At 38.2% G+C, this 17,067-nt stretch overlaps 1 protein-coding gene across 4 annotated transcripts in view; it reads right to left on the bottom strand.

Moving 5' to 3' along the window:
- gabra3 (gamma-aminobutyric acid type A receptor subunit alpha3) overlaps positions 1 to 17,067 on the bottom strand; it is a 315,734-nt gene that overhangs the window by 243,643 nt on the left and 55,024 nt on the right. The window lies entirely within an intron of this gene.

Raw genomic sequence — 17,067 nt, 5'->3', positions numbered from 1 at the left:
TTTTGTTGCATGTGCCTTTAATGCTGGTTCTTCCCATCCACTTTTTCCCCATGTGCCTGTCTCAGGGTGCTTTCACACCTACACTTTTGTTTGGGAACGTGTCTCGTTTGCCCAGTTAGTTCCGCGCCAAAGTAATCGCTCCGAGATCGCTTGAATGAGGTGGTCTCGACTCGATTGAAATGAACCCTGGAGCGGTTCAATTGCAGTGAGAAAGCGATCCGATCCGAGCGCGGTTATATCACAGTGTTTTATGGATATGTAATAGGCATACGGCTATATGAAGAGAGTATTAGGAGTAGGGCGGGAAGTTTCGCGAGTCTCCGGATGCCCGCAAACGAGTGATGATCTCCCGGTAATCTCACGTCTCCCTCCCGGTCCTCAAATAGGCATCGTCGCGCACCCTTCTCACCCCTCCCCACCGCATCTCTCCTCAGACACGTCGCGCACACCCTGTCAAACACCACCAAACCACCACCTCTCCTGACAGCTGAGCGGGACGCTGCAAAATAAACCCTGACACTCTGACCAATGTGAGGAGAGTTTACTCACACGTGACTTGTTTTAGCTCTTTTGGTCCGATTAGAAACTTTGCAGTGTGAAAGCGAACCGCTCCAAGAGCAAAGAGCAACAATGTAACAATTGTAAACTCTGTTTCGGAACAACTGAATCGATTCACAGGTGTGAAAGCAGCCTCAATCTCTGCCTTGGCTGCATCAGATAAACAGCACAGTGACAGACATGAAGCAGATCTCACGTAACGTTTGTGAGAAATACCACAGTAAGAACTTTCCCAATGATTATTTGATGTATTTGTTGTGGGGTTGCAATTAGGAGTCACACACAATGTCATTTCAAAGTTCACACCCACACACACACACACACACATGCAGCACGTGCATTTAACTTTGCACTGTTTTTGCATGCAAATGTGAAAGGATACAGGTTAATATCCCCTGCTGCATGGAGATCTGTTGTGTTAATGTACAAAATAAACCTGATTTAACATGCACAAACTGGAATTGAAGCATCTTCTTTTATAACTGTGCTGATATGCGTCTGTGGTGACGAAGAGGGTAAAAATGGCTGTATTTCATAACATGCATGCACTGTTTTAAAGATGTTTCAAACTTATAAAACTCCTTCTTGATCACATTCGATGACGATTGATGATCACAGAGCGCTGAACAGATCTTTTAATCTCGGTTGCTTTGTGCACGTTGTGTCTTGTTGATATGATTATACGTATTACTATGGAGACATGTTAATACTAGGGATGTCCTGATCAGTTTTTTTTGCCCTCGAGTCTGAGTTATTTGATTTTGAGTATCTACCAATACCAAAACCTGATCTGATACTTCTGTAATACATGAAAAAAAAAGAATAAAGAAGAGTGAAGAAACAGATCCAGAATGTTCCTTAATATTTTATTTAATTCATCTTATTTTAACATTCAACATTTCTGTAAATAAACAGAGCACTTCTGTGAGGTAGCTTGAACAATTAAGTAATACATTTCATCAATTCTTCACTTTTTGGACTTTAGTGCAACAGTAAACATAACGCAATTGGGAATCCCAAGATTACATATGTCACAGTTTGTTATGGCAATTTTGTCATTATCAACTTTATAATACCTCCAGACCCCAGACATGCTCACGCTTTCCGCTTCAAGCTGCTTCCGTGTTCTACTTTGCCAACATTTAACTTATAGCGTGTCTGAAACAAAGTGATGTCATGCCGCTTGCATTGCTGTTTCTGTCAAGAAGAGTCAAGAAAGAGGTCGAACTCTGTGCCACCGCATAACTTTAGATGTGTTGAAAATAATTATATATGATTTCTTTTTTAAATATTACCCAAATTATGTTTAACAGAGCAAGGAAATTTTCACAGTATGTCTGATTTTTTTTTTCTTCTGGAGAAAGTCTTATTTGATTTATTTCGACTAGAATAAAAGCAGTTTTGAATTTTTAAGGGCAAAATTATTAGCCCCTTTAAACATTTTTTTTTTCGATAGTCTACAGAACAAACTATCATTATACAATAACTTGGCTAATTACCCTAACCTGCCTAGTTAACCTAATTAACCTAGTGAAGCCTTTAAATGTCACTTTAAGCTGTATAGAAGTGTCTATAAAATATCTAGTCTAATATTAGTTACTGTCATCATGGCAAAGACAAAATAAATCAGTTATTAGAGATGAGTTATTAAAACTATTGTTTAGAAATGTGTTGAAAAAATATTTCCGTTAAACAAAAAATGAGGAAAAATAAATAAACAGGGGCATATATATATAATATGTATGTGTATGTATATATATATATGTATGTATGTATGTATGTGTATGTATATACATATATATATATATATATATATATATATATATATATATATATATATATATATATATATATATATATATATATATATATATACATATACATATATTCGAGTCCTGATCAGGAAGTAATGTCCGATTCAGATCGAGTCTGAAACCACATGATCGGGTCGGATTTCCGATCACGTAATCCGATCTGGACGACCCTTGTTAATACAGGGCTGACAGTCAATTCATTGGGTGGGGAAACTGCACTCCTATGTCACATTGTGGAGGGCCTCAAAATCTAAGGGATTTGGATCCTAATTTAACGTCAGGAAATTTAAAACAAGAGACTTTATGGCTGTTTCTGCGTTTTTCAGTGGTCGGGTGTTCTCATGTTCTCATGTAACGTCATCATCAGCTGCCAAAGTTCAGTTCCAATCCTCAAGATCGCAAGAACAGAGGACGCGTGTTATCGAGCGTTGATATCGCGGACGCATCGATGCAGACTATTATTAAAGTTCAGAAATATAACTTGTTTATCTTTCCCTAAATGAAAAGATGAAAGTAAACATGACCATGGACATCTTAGTAAAGGAATAAATACATTAACAGCGTTTATTTGCTGAAATTCATATTAAAATCTGTTTTATTTATATTGTGCAACAGATATTTATACTGTTTTTATGCAGAGTATGTATTTTGAAAAGGGGAAAAACAATAGACCATTGTATGAATCTGTAATTTTTAAATAATTTTCTATTAAAAATGCTTGCAGGTCATGTGACCATCAGATAGAACGCAGCGTGCCATTTTTCACAGGACGCGTTCTCTGTTCTCGCGGTCTCCCGAGTTCATTCTTCCGAGGACACCTGGCAAGACCGGTCTCCACAAGAATGCAAGTCCGTCTCTCTGCGTTCCTGGAATTGAGAAACAGCCATTGTGTTTCTATCACTCCAATATGACAGTGGACACACTATTCCTGCTCTCAGTTCTGTCCAAACAGCTTACAAAAGTTGATTTTCATCATAGGTGCCCTTTAAAGTCCACATGAAATCAGAATCATATTGATTTTGTTAGCTCACATTGCTAGTTTTGTGGTGAACAATTCATCTGCGCATGTCATCCAGAAAACTGTCGGTGATGTGCTTCAGAAGAGAGGAAAACAGCCTCATTTACAGCACTGGACATCAAAACATCCCATCACTGCATGGAAACATGATATATAAACTAATTAAAGTCGTACAGTAAAAAATACCAAGACAGACTTGTAACCCAGAGGTCACGATTCAATTCCCAGAAGCAGAAGAAAGTGTATAAGTGAATGGACAGATATTTATTCCTCCTTCAATACCTGTGACTGAGGTGCCCTTGAGAAAGACACCAGACCCCTAATTGCTCCCTTGGTGCCACATCAAGTGTGAGTGTGTGTGTGTGTGTGTGTGTGTGTGTAAGGGCTGCACCGACATTGGAAAAATCTAACATTGCGATATTTTATTCCTCTGAATATATTGTGCGAGTTGAATGCAGTTTCACCAGATGGCCTGAATATCTGTATGTGGAAATAATGAATCATTTTAGATTGATTGGAGTGATACGAGCGGCACGACGGCTCAATGGTTAGCACCGCCACATCACAACAAGCAGGTCGCTAGTTCGAGTCCCGGCTGGGTCAGTAATTATTTCTGTGTGGAGTTTGCATGTTCTCCACATGTTGGCTTTCTCCTAGTGCTTCAGTTTCCTCTACAGTCCAAACACATGCAGTGTTCGAACTTCCATAGAACAAGAACAAGCCCTGCCCTCTTAGTAAACTGAACCAACCAAAGTGTATCGAACTTATCGAAACCATTAACTTTGATTTATGTGTGAAATAAAACCTAATCTGCTGCTTATTAATAGTTATCAATGTCGTAGTTGGGTTTAGGTCTTGGTTACACTTTAAAAACTGTTTACTTAAAAAAGTGATTAAACATGCTGCCGAAAAAAGTTGACTTTACTTTAAAAAGTGAGTAAACCAGTAACTGTTAAGTAGATTTAACTTATATATTAAATGTATATAATATATTTATTCTGCACATTTCAGTTCATTTACTTTTTATTTTAGAACAGTACATTTAATCTCTTATTTTAAGTACAGTCAACTAATAATTTTAAAGCAACAGGTTTACTCACTTATTACGTAAAATAAACATTCACACGGGGCTTCAGCATCAACGCTTGACTGAAGGCGTGTCTGAAGTTGGGGCTGAAGCGATCATCATAGAAGCGTCAGCCAATGAAATTCAGTCAGTAATAGGCCACTGTCTAGCTGGTGTATTTGCATACAGCGATCTGATTGGCTGGCGCTTCCGTCTGAGCTTGAAAAGCTGAGGTAGTCCCAACTTCTGCAGCGAGCAACACCTTTGAAGCGGCGCTGACGCATCCACAATGCAGTTCGGCAACGCCTGAAGTCACCCATTTAAAGTGAATGGGAAGCGTTGACGCTGACACCCCGTGCCTCTTTTCAGTAAAGTCAACAATTCACTTTAAAAGCAGCAGGTTTAATCACTTATTTAAGTAAAGTCAACTAATAGTTTTTTACAGTGTAGGATTAGGGATGTAGAATAAGATCATGAAGAATATGTACTTTATAAACATCCAACATTTCTTAACATTAGCTAAAAAAAAAACGATAGAAAATGGCGAGAAAGTGTTACTATGTGAACATTTGTTCTGTCAAGATATATTTATTTATTTATTTATTTATTTAGTCAGTTAGTTAGTTAGTTAGTTAGTTAGTTTGTTATTGTTATTTTTTGGGGATAATTACATGCATTTTATGGACTTTTTTACTATATATCCATTTTTCTGTAAAAATTCATCATCAAAGGCTAGAGTTTTCCGAAAAACATCCTTTACTCTAATATTCCACTTTGCTAGACATAGAAAATGGCTAAATAAGTGTGTTTAGAAGATTAATGATGTATGCTAATTTCACAATGAGGGTGTGATTAATCACACTAAAGCGTGCAAGTAAATGTGATTAGAAGATTTAATCTGCTGACAACTCTAACAGAAGCGCCACTGTAAGTGAAGCAGCATTTTGTAGCGTAATAATAAACGTGAACTTAAAATATGATCAAATAATTAGACCAATCATAATAAAGACGTATTAATTTAGATATTAATCTATAACTATATATTTTTTCCTTATTTTTGCCTTTTAAACCATGATCAAACCAAGAAATGTAAACTACTCAATCTAAAAACAGAGCTAGATCATTTCTGTGAATGTTTAAGTTGACATCATACAATTTCATACAACTGAGCCACTAAACTGACAAAACGTAAAATACTTAAGTTTTCACGTGAGATTAGGCTTCTTTAAACCGCAGAGAAGCACCACATTGTCGCAAGTTTAATGACGTACAAAACGGAATGTCTCATTAAATCCGATCTGTCTGTTTACAAACCAACGCAATCTCACGGCAATTCGTAACTTTTTGATTTCGTGGCTAATTCGTATGAATTCATACGATCTAATTCATACAGTTTAGTATGATTTGCTCATCACCCAATGACGATTGGGGTTAGGGGTGGAGTTGAATGCCACGTCTCCTTTTTAAAATCGTACAATTTCGTACAACTGAGCCTCTAAACTGACAAAGCGTAAAATACTTACGTTTTCTCGTGAGATTAGGCTTCATTAAATCGCAGAGAAGCACCACATTGTCGCAAGTTTAATGACATACAAAACAGAATGTCTCATTAAATCCGATCTGTCTGTTTACAAGAAAGTCCAACGCAATCTCAAGGTAATTCGTAACTTTTTGATTTCGTGGCTAATTCGGATGAATTCATACGATCTAATTCGTACAATTTAGTACGATTTGCTCATCTCCCAATGACTGTTGGGATTAGGGGTGGGGTTGGATGCCACGCCTCCTTTTTAAAATCGTACAATTTCATACGACTGAACTCGAAATCGAACGAATTAGCCTCTAAACTGACAAAACGTAAAATACTTATGTTTCTTCATGAGATCAGGCTGGATAGTCGCACTGTCACATATATGATTTATTTACACATATGAAGTACGTCTTAAACCCATCTCTGAATATCCAAATGCATACTTTTTTTTTTTGGCGTTTACACGGTCATAGAACAGGTCTGATCTGTGTCATATATGAGCAAAAAATAAATAAATAAATAAATAACAGAATTGGGTGACATTTAACATGCAGTTTAAACGTGGCCAAATTCTCCAAAACTGTTCGCCAAGCTTACGAGTACATTCAATATTAGAAACCACAAATAGAACTAAGCAACAGCCGTCTCATAAGTTCTTTTGTTTTGTTTCCTGTCATTGATGCCATTGTCATTTTTACAGTATGTCTAACAATCTCTTTGAGAGGAAGTGGAGACGTGTCAGTGTAAGAAGGCGACGCGTTTGTGACAAGCGTTTGCCGGATCCCACTGTGAGGAGCGCTACTGCAAGAATTTGATTAAACTGTCTGGCGATGTTTTGCTCTGATAGCCTGCCACATTTCAGCCTGCAGTCACACTTTCTCTGTTAACTTCTGCAGAACCTTCTCTTTATGGATGTGTATCTATATCTGCAGCCGCTGGAGGCCAGAGCGTCTCTGATAGCAGGCTTGAAAGTGTTTTCCCTTGTATCATTTTGTGAGGAAGATTAATAGGAACATTTATATGCACGCCGCATTAAGTGCATAGAGAATTAGGAGTGGACTTCGGTCTAATTGCGAAGTGCCAAACAGAGAGCTGCAATCCCAACACCAACCAACACAAAGTCATTTATATAACAAAGGTAATGTTCTGCAGGCCGCTGCATTAGGAGCACAATCAGGTTGCATTGTACACAACTATTAAGGTTAATGTTACTTTATTCATCAGCAGTCGCCACAACCGAATGAACCGCCAACTTATCCAGCATATGTTTTATGCAACAGATGCCCTTCCAGCTGCAACCAAGTACTGGGAAACACCCATACACACTCTCATTCACACACACACACTCATACACTACGGTCAATTTAGTTAATCAATTCCCCTATGCACTATAAAAAGTCCAGCCCAGGCTCATTGTGGAAACGTAGCCCCGTGGACGTTTCTGTAGACCACGAAATACGTCCCTGGAGGTACATATTTGTGCAGTTTTTTTATTCGTGAATCCGCGAGAGGCCGCTGTGCCGTGCTTTTTCGCGTCTTGAACGCCTCTCGGGAGCCCATTCGCGCCTGCGCTGCTCTCGCATGAAAAGCCACAGGAGGCCGCTTTCTAGTGACCGTCTAGGACCGTCTGTCCAACTGACCGATTGACTGAATGACCCAGCCACCCTCCTCCTCATCCTTCCTTAAAACCCAAGCGAGGATTTACAAAAGCCATCCAAAAAAAAAAAATGAAAAAGCCCTCGTCCGATTTTGACCGAGTTTTCGGATTTCACCGCATTCTCGCCCCGTCATGAACTCGTTCACTTTTATTTTTTTCATTCTGTTTTTTATCTTACCTGGTTTCTGGAACCGCTCTTCCCCGGACTCGAACCCGGTTGTCGCCGCAGGCGGCTCCTCCTCCTCCAGGTCTCTGCTCCGCCGACTTAACATTACTAGCTAAGCGGACAAACTGGTTGCGGTGGGAAAGCCCTCCACACGGAGGTGAGCTGTCACAGCCGGCGAGTGCGAAGAAGAGGAGCGGCGTCACACTGCCCCCGTAGCGTTCACTCGAAAAAACGAAATGCGGACATACGTACCTACGGCCATGTAAACCGCGGTCTCCAGAAACGTCCGCGGGGCTACATTTTCAGAATGAGCCTGGGTTGAAATAGTCATTCTGTTTCCTTGTTTATTTTATTAAATTAATATGTTCTCTTAATTTAATAATATGAATTTTCTGTTTTTAGGCCATTTTTTTTTTGCTTTGAAATTACTTAAAAATGTATGTAAATGTCACGATTACCAGGGATCGTATTCCATTAGATCGCTGGTTCTCACTCACCATACTACAATTCCGCCATTCCTGGACTACATATACATACATGCACTTCGTCCAGACACACATGCTTACTCATCTAGACTGATTACATTCACACCACCTGAGGATTGTCAGAGACTGATTGCACACACTATTTAAGCCACACACTCACCCATTCAGTTTGCCGAGTCTTGTTTTTCAGTAGATGACATTACAATGCGTTATTCCTTGTCTTGTTTCCCCGTATTTTACCTAGCCTTGATTCTCGTTCTCCCTGCCTGCCGCCTGCCTCTGACCATTTGCCTGTTATTTTGACTTCGACTCTGGATTGCCCTCATATATCTGTTGGCCTCTGTGTTGACCACTGCTTGCCTGATTACAAATAAACCTGCATTTGGAACTTACCTCAGTTGTCGGCGTCATCCCCCGTGGTTACAGTAATAAAATCTAATCAATTTTATTATAAGAATTTAGCTATTGTTTTTAAATAATTTAAAGAAGAGAAAATACTGATTAAATCCAACTTGATTAAAATTAACATTTATAAATTCGCAATCAGTTCTGTCGCACTGATCAATAATTAAACCAATAATTTCTGTTAAAGTTTGCTAATTATTTTAAGCACTGTTCGCAGCTACTTATTTTAAATGACTAATTTTAAATAAGCCAATTTAATTAATTGATACTAAATCCATATTTGTTGAACTAAATAATAATAATGCTTGTAATCTGTTACCTCAATTTTATTAAGTAGATATAGGGTATTTTTTTTTACAGTGGAGACTTGTGGAGGAAACCCACACAAACACACGAAGGACATGCAAACTCCACACAGAAAAGCCAACTGACCCAGCCAAGACTTGAACCACTGACCTCCTTTCTGAGCCAACCACTAAACCGAGTAATCGTACTACTCAAAATTTGAAAATATTGACTAATATGGTTTTTAATATGACCTTTTTGTAAAGTGTCACCAGTATTTGCAGAACAATTTTTGCTGTGTTCCTCCTAGTGACAACAACTGTGTATGCTGAATACATTTTAAAGGATTAATGAAACTCTCTTACACACACACACACACACACACACACCCTCGCAGACTTCAGTTTGAGAGAAAAGACAGAGCTGAATTGAAGTCTCAGCACCTTTGACTGATCCGCGATCAACAATGAGGAGAAATGAGATATTGCCCACGCCAGCTTCCCACGTCGACCCGCCGCTGAGCCTTATCTTAAATTAAAAGGTGAAAATACATTAAGTTCCAAGGTGCTTGTGGGCTTTTGCAGCAGTGCTACCCTTGATTTTATATCCTGCCTCCAGACATACACAGTAGAAACAGTGGGAGCATGGTAAATACGTCCTTCATCCACCCTATTGATCGCTCTTTCCTCATTCAAAACTGTGGCACTTTACTACATCATGCTCCATCTGAAGAACTAGCACAGTGAAATCTTCCTCTATTGCCATTTGACATGTTAATAAGGTTTTCACATTAGATATGAGATGCTAGTGGCACGTTTCCACTGAGTAGTATGGTACAGTTTGGTTTGGTACGCTTCCACTGTTTCCACTGTCAATAAGCGTACCGAACCAAACCGTCCCGCACCACATTTTCGGCACCCTTTCGAACGGGTACCAAAAATGAGAAAGGGTACCAAAAGGTGGAGCTACACGCTCAGCCGAACGCTGATTGGTTCCAGAGATGCGTGACAAGCTCGTGGAGCTAGACAGAATGTAAACAAAGAATCGGCCATGTTCTAATACACAGCCGAAATATTACATGAATATACTATATGCATGTAATAATGAGCCATGGATGACCCGAGCTCAAACAAACCTTGTTGTGAATCTTGATGTACGTTACAGACACAAAGCCAAGAAGAACAAAATCTGCCGTGTCCTATTGTTGCTTTACGAGCCCGTCTAAAAGTGCAAGCGGTATTCACTTTCTTCCAGGAGCTCGCGATCACGTCTATATTTGATATAACGAACTTGAATCATGAACAAACCGCCATGTTTATTTTCGTCTTTTGGACTATTATGAACTGGGAATGACAGAATGACTCTCTAACAGAGCTTACATGTGCTGGTGAAGATTACAGACACAGATGAGAGGTTTGCGCTGACCGTGGACTATATTGCGTGTGTTTTTGAACTCAAATAAGTACTAAATGTATGATATGTGTAGTTTTTCCGTAATTAATAATACATCGTAGACTGTAAGGGGCTGTATGTGTTCGTATATGTGGCATTTATATATATATTTAATAAAATTACAGACGTTACAGTAGCCTATTTTGCACTGTCATTGATCTGCAGTTATAATCAAATCATATTGATAGAAAAGTTAGTAATAAACATTTATACACAAGTATTCATGTGTATAAAGCGTCTGTTTTGTGAGAACTGCTGCTAATTATGGTATGTAAGCGACCTGTACAGCTTTACTGTAGACATTTATTCAAGCGAGCATTACGTCGACTTAAACTTTGTCATACACCACGCCCACCAAAAGAGTACCCTTTGTGGTGGAAACGCAAGCCTGATGAAGGTGACCCGTACCGACCCGAACTGTACCGTACTGTACCAGTCAGTGGAAACGAGCCATAAGGTAATCAGATGCTCGAACAGATACATGTATAGACCCTTCACAATTCACTTTAATGTGTGATATGAATAAAAATGGTCATATATTCACAATTCAAATGAGCGGCGGCTTGGACCCGGAAACACAACCCAAGCTCATTCTGGAAACGTAGCCCCGCGGACGTTTCTGGAGACCGTGATTTACGTGACTGGAGGTACGTACGGCCGCGTTTACTTTCACTCCTCCTCTTCGTGCTCGCCGGCCGACAATTCGCCTAAGAGTGGAGGGCTTTCCCGATCCAGTTTGTCCACTTAGCTCACAGCGTTGCGTCGGCGGAGCGGAGGCCCCGGAGGAGGAGGAGCCGGCCACGGGGACGATGACAGGGATCGAGTCCGGGGAACAGCAGTTCCAGAAATCAGGTAAGATGAAAAACACAATCCGAAAAATAAGGGCGAGAACGCGGCGGGATCCGAAAACGCGGTCGAAATTGAAGACGAGGGCTTTTGCTTTTTTTTTTTTTTCTGGACAGCTTTTGCACACCATCGCTTGGGTTTAGGAAAGGAGGAGGAGGAAGAGGAAGGCGGCCGGGTCGGCGGCTTTTCGCGCGAGAACAGCGCGGTCGCGAATGGCACGCGCTCCCAAGAGGCACCCGAGACGCGAAAAAGCGCGCACAGCGGCCTCTTGTGGATCTGCGAAAACAAACACCACCCGAATACGTTCCTCCCGGGACGTATCTCGCGATCTGCAGAAACGTCCGCTGGGCTACGTTTCCACAATGAGCCCGGGTTGCAGAAACAGTATTTCATATGTCACCACTTAATTGGCGAATACTTTTTGCAGTTGGGTCTATTCTAGTTCAGATCATGTTCTCACCACAAACAAACCGCTCCAGGGTTTGTTTGAAAGTGTACCGAGACCACCTCTTCAAGAGGGTCTCGGTACACTTTTTTGGTCTGCTTTTGGTGCGCACTCGAGTGCGATTGCTAAAATTCACACCTGCACCAAGAGAAACAACAAACTCTAGTGCGATTCAACTGAACTAAATAAGGCAGGTGTGAAAACTCCTTTAATCTCGAAAAGTTCTTAAAAAAAAAAAAAGTGACTTTTATGAACATTTTTAATAGTGTATAGTGATATATTTTCTGTATTTGTGTTGTTTACCTTGTTGATAACATGTGCTTACCTTGCAACAACAGAAAGGTTCGACCCTTCCTATCTGAACATGCAGCTCAACTCCTTGTTCAAGCTCTTGTTCTCTCCAGACTGGACTATTGCAACTCTCTACTAGCCGGGCTCCCAGCTAACTCTATCAAACCTCTTCAGCTGCTTCAGAACGCAGCAGCACGAGTGGTCTTTAATGAACCTAAAAGAGCACATGTCACTCCGCTGCTCATCCGTTTGCACTGGCTGCCAGTTGCTGCTCGCAAATTCAAAGCTCTGATGTTTGCTTACAAAGCGACTCCTGGCTTTGCTCCTCCTTATCTGCTCTCACTTCTGCAGATGTATGTGCCCTCCAGAAACTTGCGTTCTGTGAATGAACGTCGCCTCGAGGCATTCGCTCGAAAAACCAAATGTGGCCATATGTATCTCCGTCCACGTAAATCACGGTCTCCAGAAACGGCCGTGGGCCGCTAAGTTTTCAGAATGAGCTTAAGTTGAAAAAGTCAATAAAAGTCACTTTGTAAACTGTTGAAAAAGTTGAATTTACAGCATCAAAAGTGGACAGAGCAGAGATCAACATCCCATAATGCTATTCACAACCGCAATTAAAAAGAAAGTGAATCACACAATACAGAAACTGTTAAGTAACAGATATTGTTTACGGTGTATGTTATGGTATACTTCGTGCTTTCAGGTTTATGTTCCAACCAGGATATAAAAACAAGTACACACACACACACACACACACACACACACACACACTCATATTCATGGCGAAGTCTTGTTTTGCCTGTCTGACATTTCTGAGTGTTTCCTTGATTACTGTATTTCCTCTCTGCTTTTGTGATTGTTTATTCTGCTGTTATTGACCTCTGTGGTGTTTGCCTGTTTATCTACATTGATCTGTTCTTTACCTACATCGCTCTTATCTGTCGTGATCTGACCCTGCCTGTTTATTTCACTCACGTTTATGATAAAAAGGTTGTAAATGGATCCTCACTTCACTGACCCTTATTACAGACGGCTCCTTATAGGAATACACAATGTTATGTTAATTTTGGTGGGCGACACAGTAGCTTAGTGGTTAGCACTGTCGCAAAAAGGTCGCTGGTTCGAGCCTCAGCTAGGTCAGTAGACAATTTCTGTGTGGAGTTTGCATGTTCTCCCAGCGTTGGCTAGGTTTCCTCCGGGTGCTCCGGTTTCCCCCACAATCCAAAGACATGTGCTATAGGCGATTTGGGTAAGCTAAACTGTCCGTAGTGTATGTTTGTGAAAGTGAGTGGGTGTTTTCCAACACTGGGTTGCAGCTGGAAGGACATCCGCTACATAAAACATAAGCTGGATAAGTTGGGGGTTTATTCCACTGTGGCAAACCCTAAAATGGGTTATGTGTAGATATTAAAAGTGGGGTTAATGGATCTCAATTATTTCTATAAAGAGATATAACAATATAAATAGTATGGCTCAGATTTGTGTACCTGATTTTATTAGTGTGTGGATTTTGGCCAAAAGTAATAAATAATTTAACTGTAATAATTATGTTTATGAGGACTTGCTTTGCTATTCTTTTCTACAACTGTTCATTATACACTCAAATATACAATGATTTATGTCTGTAACTGTTAGAGATAGATGCACAAAATCATAAAATACAATAAAATATTAAATAAATAAAATAAAAGAACATTAAAAATAATAATAAGAAAGTAAAAATTTAATAAATAGTAAAATTTTTGAAAAAAATCAATAAAAATAAATAAAAATAAAAAAAAATTAACAAAATTAAATTACAAAAACAGGTGGAAATAAAATTAATTATTAAAATAAAAATAAAAATAAATAAAAATGAGAACATAATAAAATTAAATATAATAATAAAATTAATAAATAAACCATAAATAATAAAAATATAAATAAAATAAAACAAAATAAGAATGAAATAAAATTTAAAAAATCCATAAAAAACATTTAATAAATAAATAATAATATTAAAATTGTAAAAAATAAAGTAAAATAACATAAAACAGAAATTATATTAAGTTAAATAACATAAAATATATGAAAAATAAAATGTAATTAAAAGTAAACTAAAATAATTTAAAAAAAATTACAAATTAAAAAAAATTAAATAAGAAACAAAATAAATCAAAAACAAACACAATAAATAAACAAATGTAAATAAAAAGAATAAATTAATTAATGTATATAGCATTAAATAAATTTGAAATTGAATATTAAATACATAAAAAAATAATAAAAATAATAAATAAATATTACATAAATAATAAAAAAATTAAATAAAAAATAATTAATTAATTAAAATAAAATAAAACTAAATTAAGTAATAATCAAATCTAAATAAATAAAAATAAATAAAAATAAAAATAATTAAATAAAATAAAAATGTGAATGCAAATTAAATAAATAATAAAAAATAAATAAATACCAAATACATTAAAAACACACAAAATAAAAATAAAACCCAAGGTTTAAAATATACACTATATGAAGAGTAAACACTATACATATAGTGTGGACTTACAAATTGTGAGCTTCCTTTTGTCAAGGGTCTAAAGAAAATCCATTATTCAGTGCCTGCAGTGGTTCATGCAGAAGTCAGAGAAAAAAGTTCATATGCCAAAGACTGGCAAAGCTACTCAAGTCAGGGAAAAACAAGCCAACAAAATGTGTTGTTGTGTAGCTGCTGAAAACTGTCAAAGCGTCACAGAAAGGTCAAAACCCTTGACCAACTTTACGTACACTCCAAGCTGTGTCAGTAATTCTATGCTGTTAGCTTGCCTGTCAGTCACTGTCCTCCACACACACACACACACACACACACAATGTAGTCTGGTGTGTGTCGGGCTAATTGAACACCATTAAATACACATGGCCTCAGGAGCATTGCTAGCATGATGGATACTGAATAATTTAAAAGCAGTTCATCTAAATGGAAAATTCCGAGCACTGCTGTTCTTATAACATAATCACAGCGTCTCGCTAGTATTTGTGTCCTTATTAGCTTGTCTCACCGAGAGCTAAGACTTCATAAACAACAACGTCTGAAAATTCACAGGGATTTAAAAACCTCCAAAGTCATTTAATAAATGGGATAAAGCCTGAAAGTCTTTTTTTATGAACAAAACAAGAGAGCTTAATTTGATCCCAGAAGATTGTCTGTAAAAGGATTTAATGTTCACTGTAACAAGATTCGAGAGATGCAATGCTAACATCATGTTCTCCAAACATTAGAGTCAGGCAATCGTTATTACAATATATGAAGCAACTAGGGGAAAAAGATCTTGATTGAATAAATAAATAAATAAATAAATAAATAAATAAATAAATAAATAAATAAATAAATGAATGAATGAATGAATGAATGAATGAATGAATGAATGAATGAATGAATGAATGAATGAATTAATTAATTAATTAATCAATGCCAAACTATAACTAATCAAACAAAAACTATGTAAGATCACAGTTGAAATTTGTTTATTACACCTTACTAGTAGTGGGCTGAACTCCCTTTTACCTTCAGAACAGCCTCAGTCCTTTGTCGCGTAGAGTTAACAAGCTACTGGAAATATTTCTCAGTGATTTTGCTCCATATTGTCATGATAGCATCACGCAGTCGCTGCAGATTTGTCGGCTGCACATCCATGATGCCAATCTCCTGTTCCATTACATCTCAAAGGTGTTCTATTGGATTGAGATCTGGTGACTGTGGAGGCCATTTGAGTACAGTGAACTCATTGTCATGTTCAAGAAACCAGTCTGAGATGATTGGGACTTTATGACATGGTGTGTTATCCTGCTGTGTGTTCAGAGATGCTCTTCTGCAGAGCTCGGTTGTAACGAGTGCTTATTTGAGTTTCTATCAGCTGGAACCAGTCTGGCCATTCTCCTCTGACCTCTGACATCAACAAGGCATTTGCGCCTACAGAATTGCCGCTCACTGGATATTTCCTCTTTGTCGGAGCATTCTCTGTAAACCCTAGAGATGGTGGTGCGTGAAAACCCCAGTAGTTCAGCAGTTTCTGAAATACTCAGAGCAGCCCATCTGGCAGCAACAACCATGCCACGTTCAAAGTCACTTTAATCCCCTTTCTTCCTCATTCTGATGCTCACTTTGAACTGCAGCAGATCGTCTTGACCATACATGCCTAAATGCATTGAGTTGCTGCCATATGATTGGCTGATAAGAAGTTTCCGTTAACATGCAGTTGGACAGGTGTACCTAATAAAGTGTCCATTGAGTGTATAACTCATCAAAGACCACAGATTCAACTCAAAATCTTCTTTAATGATCTACTGAAGGATAAAAAGTCATCCCGGGTGACCTGTGGGTGAGTAAATTAACATGCATTTTAATTTCGGGGTGAACTAATTCTTTAACAGCTCTAAATATCAGTGATGAAGAGTCTGAAATGAAATCCTTACAACTCCTAAGAGTCTACCAAAGGATGTTTGGTTATTAAACAGCATATTCCAGGTTATTGAGAGCGGCTATCTTTCTATGGAGATATTAGCATTTGAAGCTGACATTAGCAATGCAGTCCAGTCGCATTTCAGCAATAAAGGTCAAACTGGTTATTATTGTGCTGCTACAGTACATGAATGCAGATACACGAACACACACACACACACACCCATGCTGAACGCAACTGGACGCATCCTGACGTTCCTGACAATAATCGATGTCTTTTTGAGATTGGTTTAATTTATTATTTTCCTCAAACTCAATTGATTCTTCTCCTGCCCTGATTGTTTTTAAATTCTGTTTTTAATAAGTTTTAACTCTTTCCCTACCATTGACAAGATGTTTTGTCAATTAAGAGACTGCTTCCCTGACAATCTGTGTTTGGGGTATATTACAGTAAGGGACGCCCTAAACTGACAGAAAAATATTCACTGGATGTACTCTTTTTCTTTTTTTATTTTCTTTCAAGGTAAGTACTTGCAAACAATGCATATGGGCTGAATTTAAACAAAGTCAGCTGAACAATACTAAATTTAATTTGTTTATTTAA

This window comes from Danio rerio, chromosome 21 (assembly GCF_049306965.1).
Source record: "Danio rerio strain Tuebingen ecotype United States chromosome 21, GRCz12tu, whole genome shotgun sequence".
Classification (NCBI taxonomy): Eukaryota; Metazoa; Chordata; class Actinopteri; order Cypriniformes; family Danionidae; genus Danio; species Danio rerio.
Note: the sequence above shows the minus strand (reverse complement) of the source record. Positions and strands in the feature narration are given on the sequence as shown.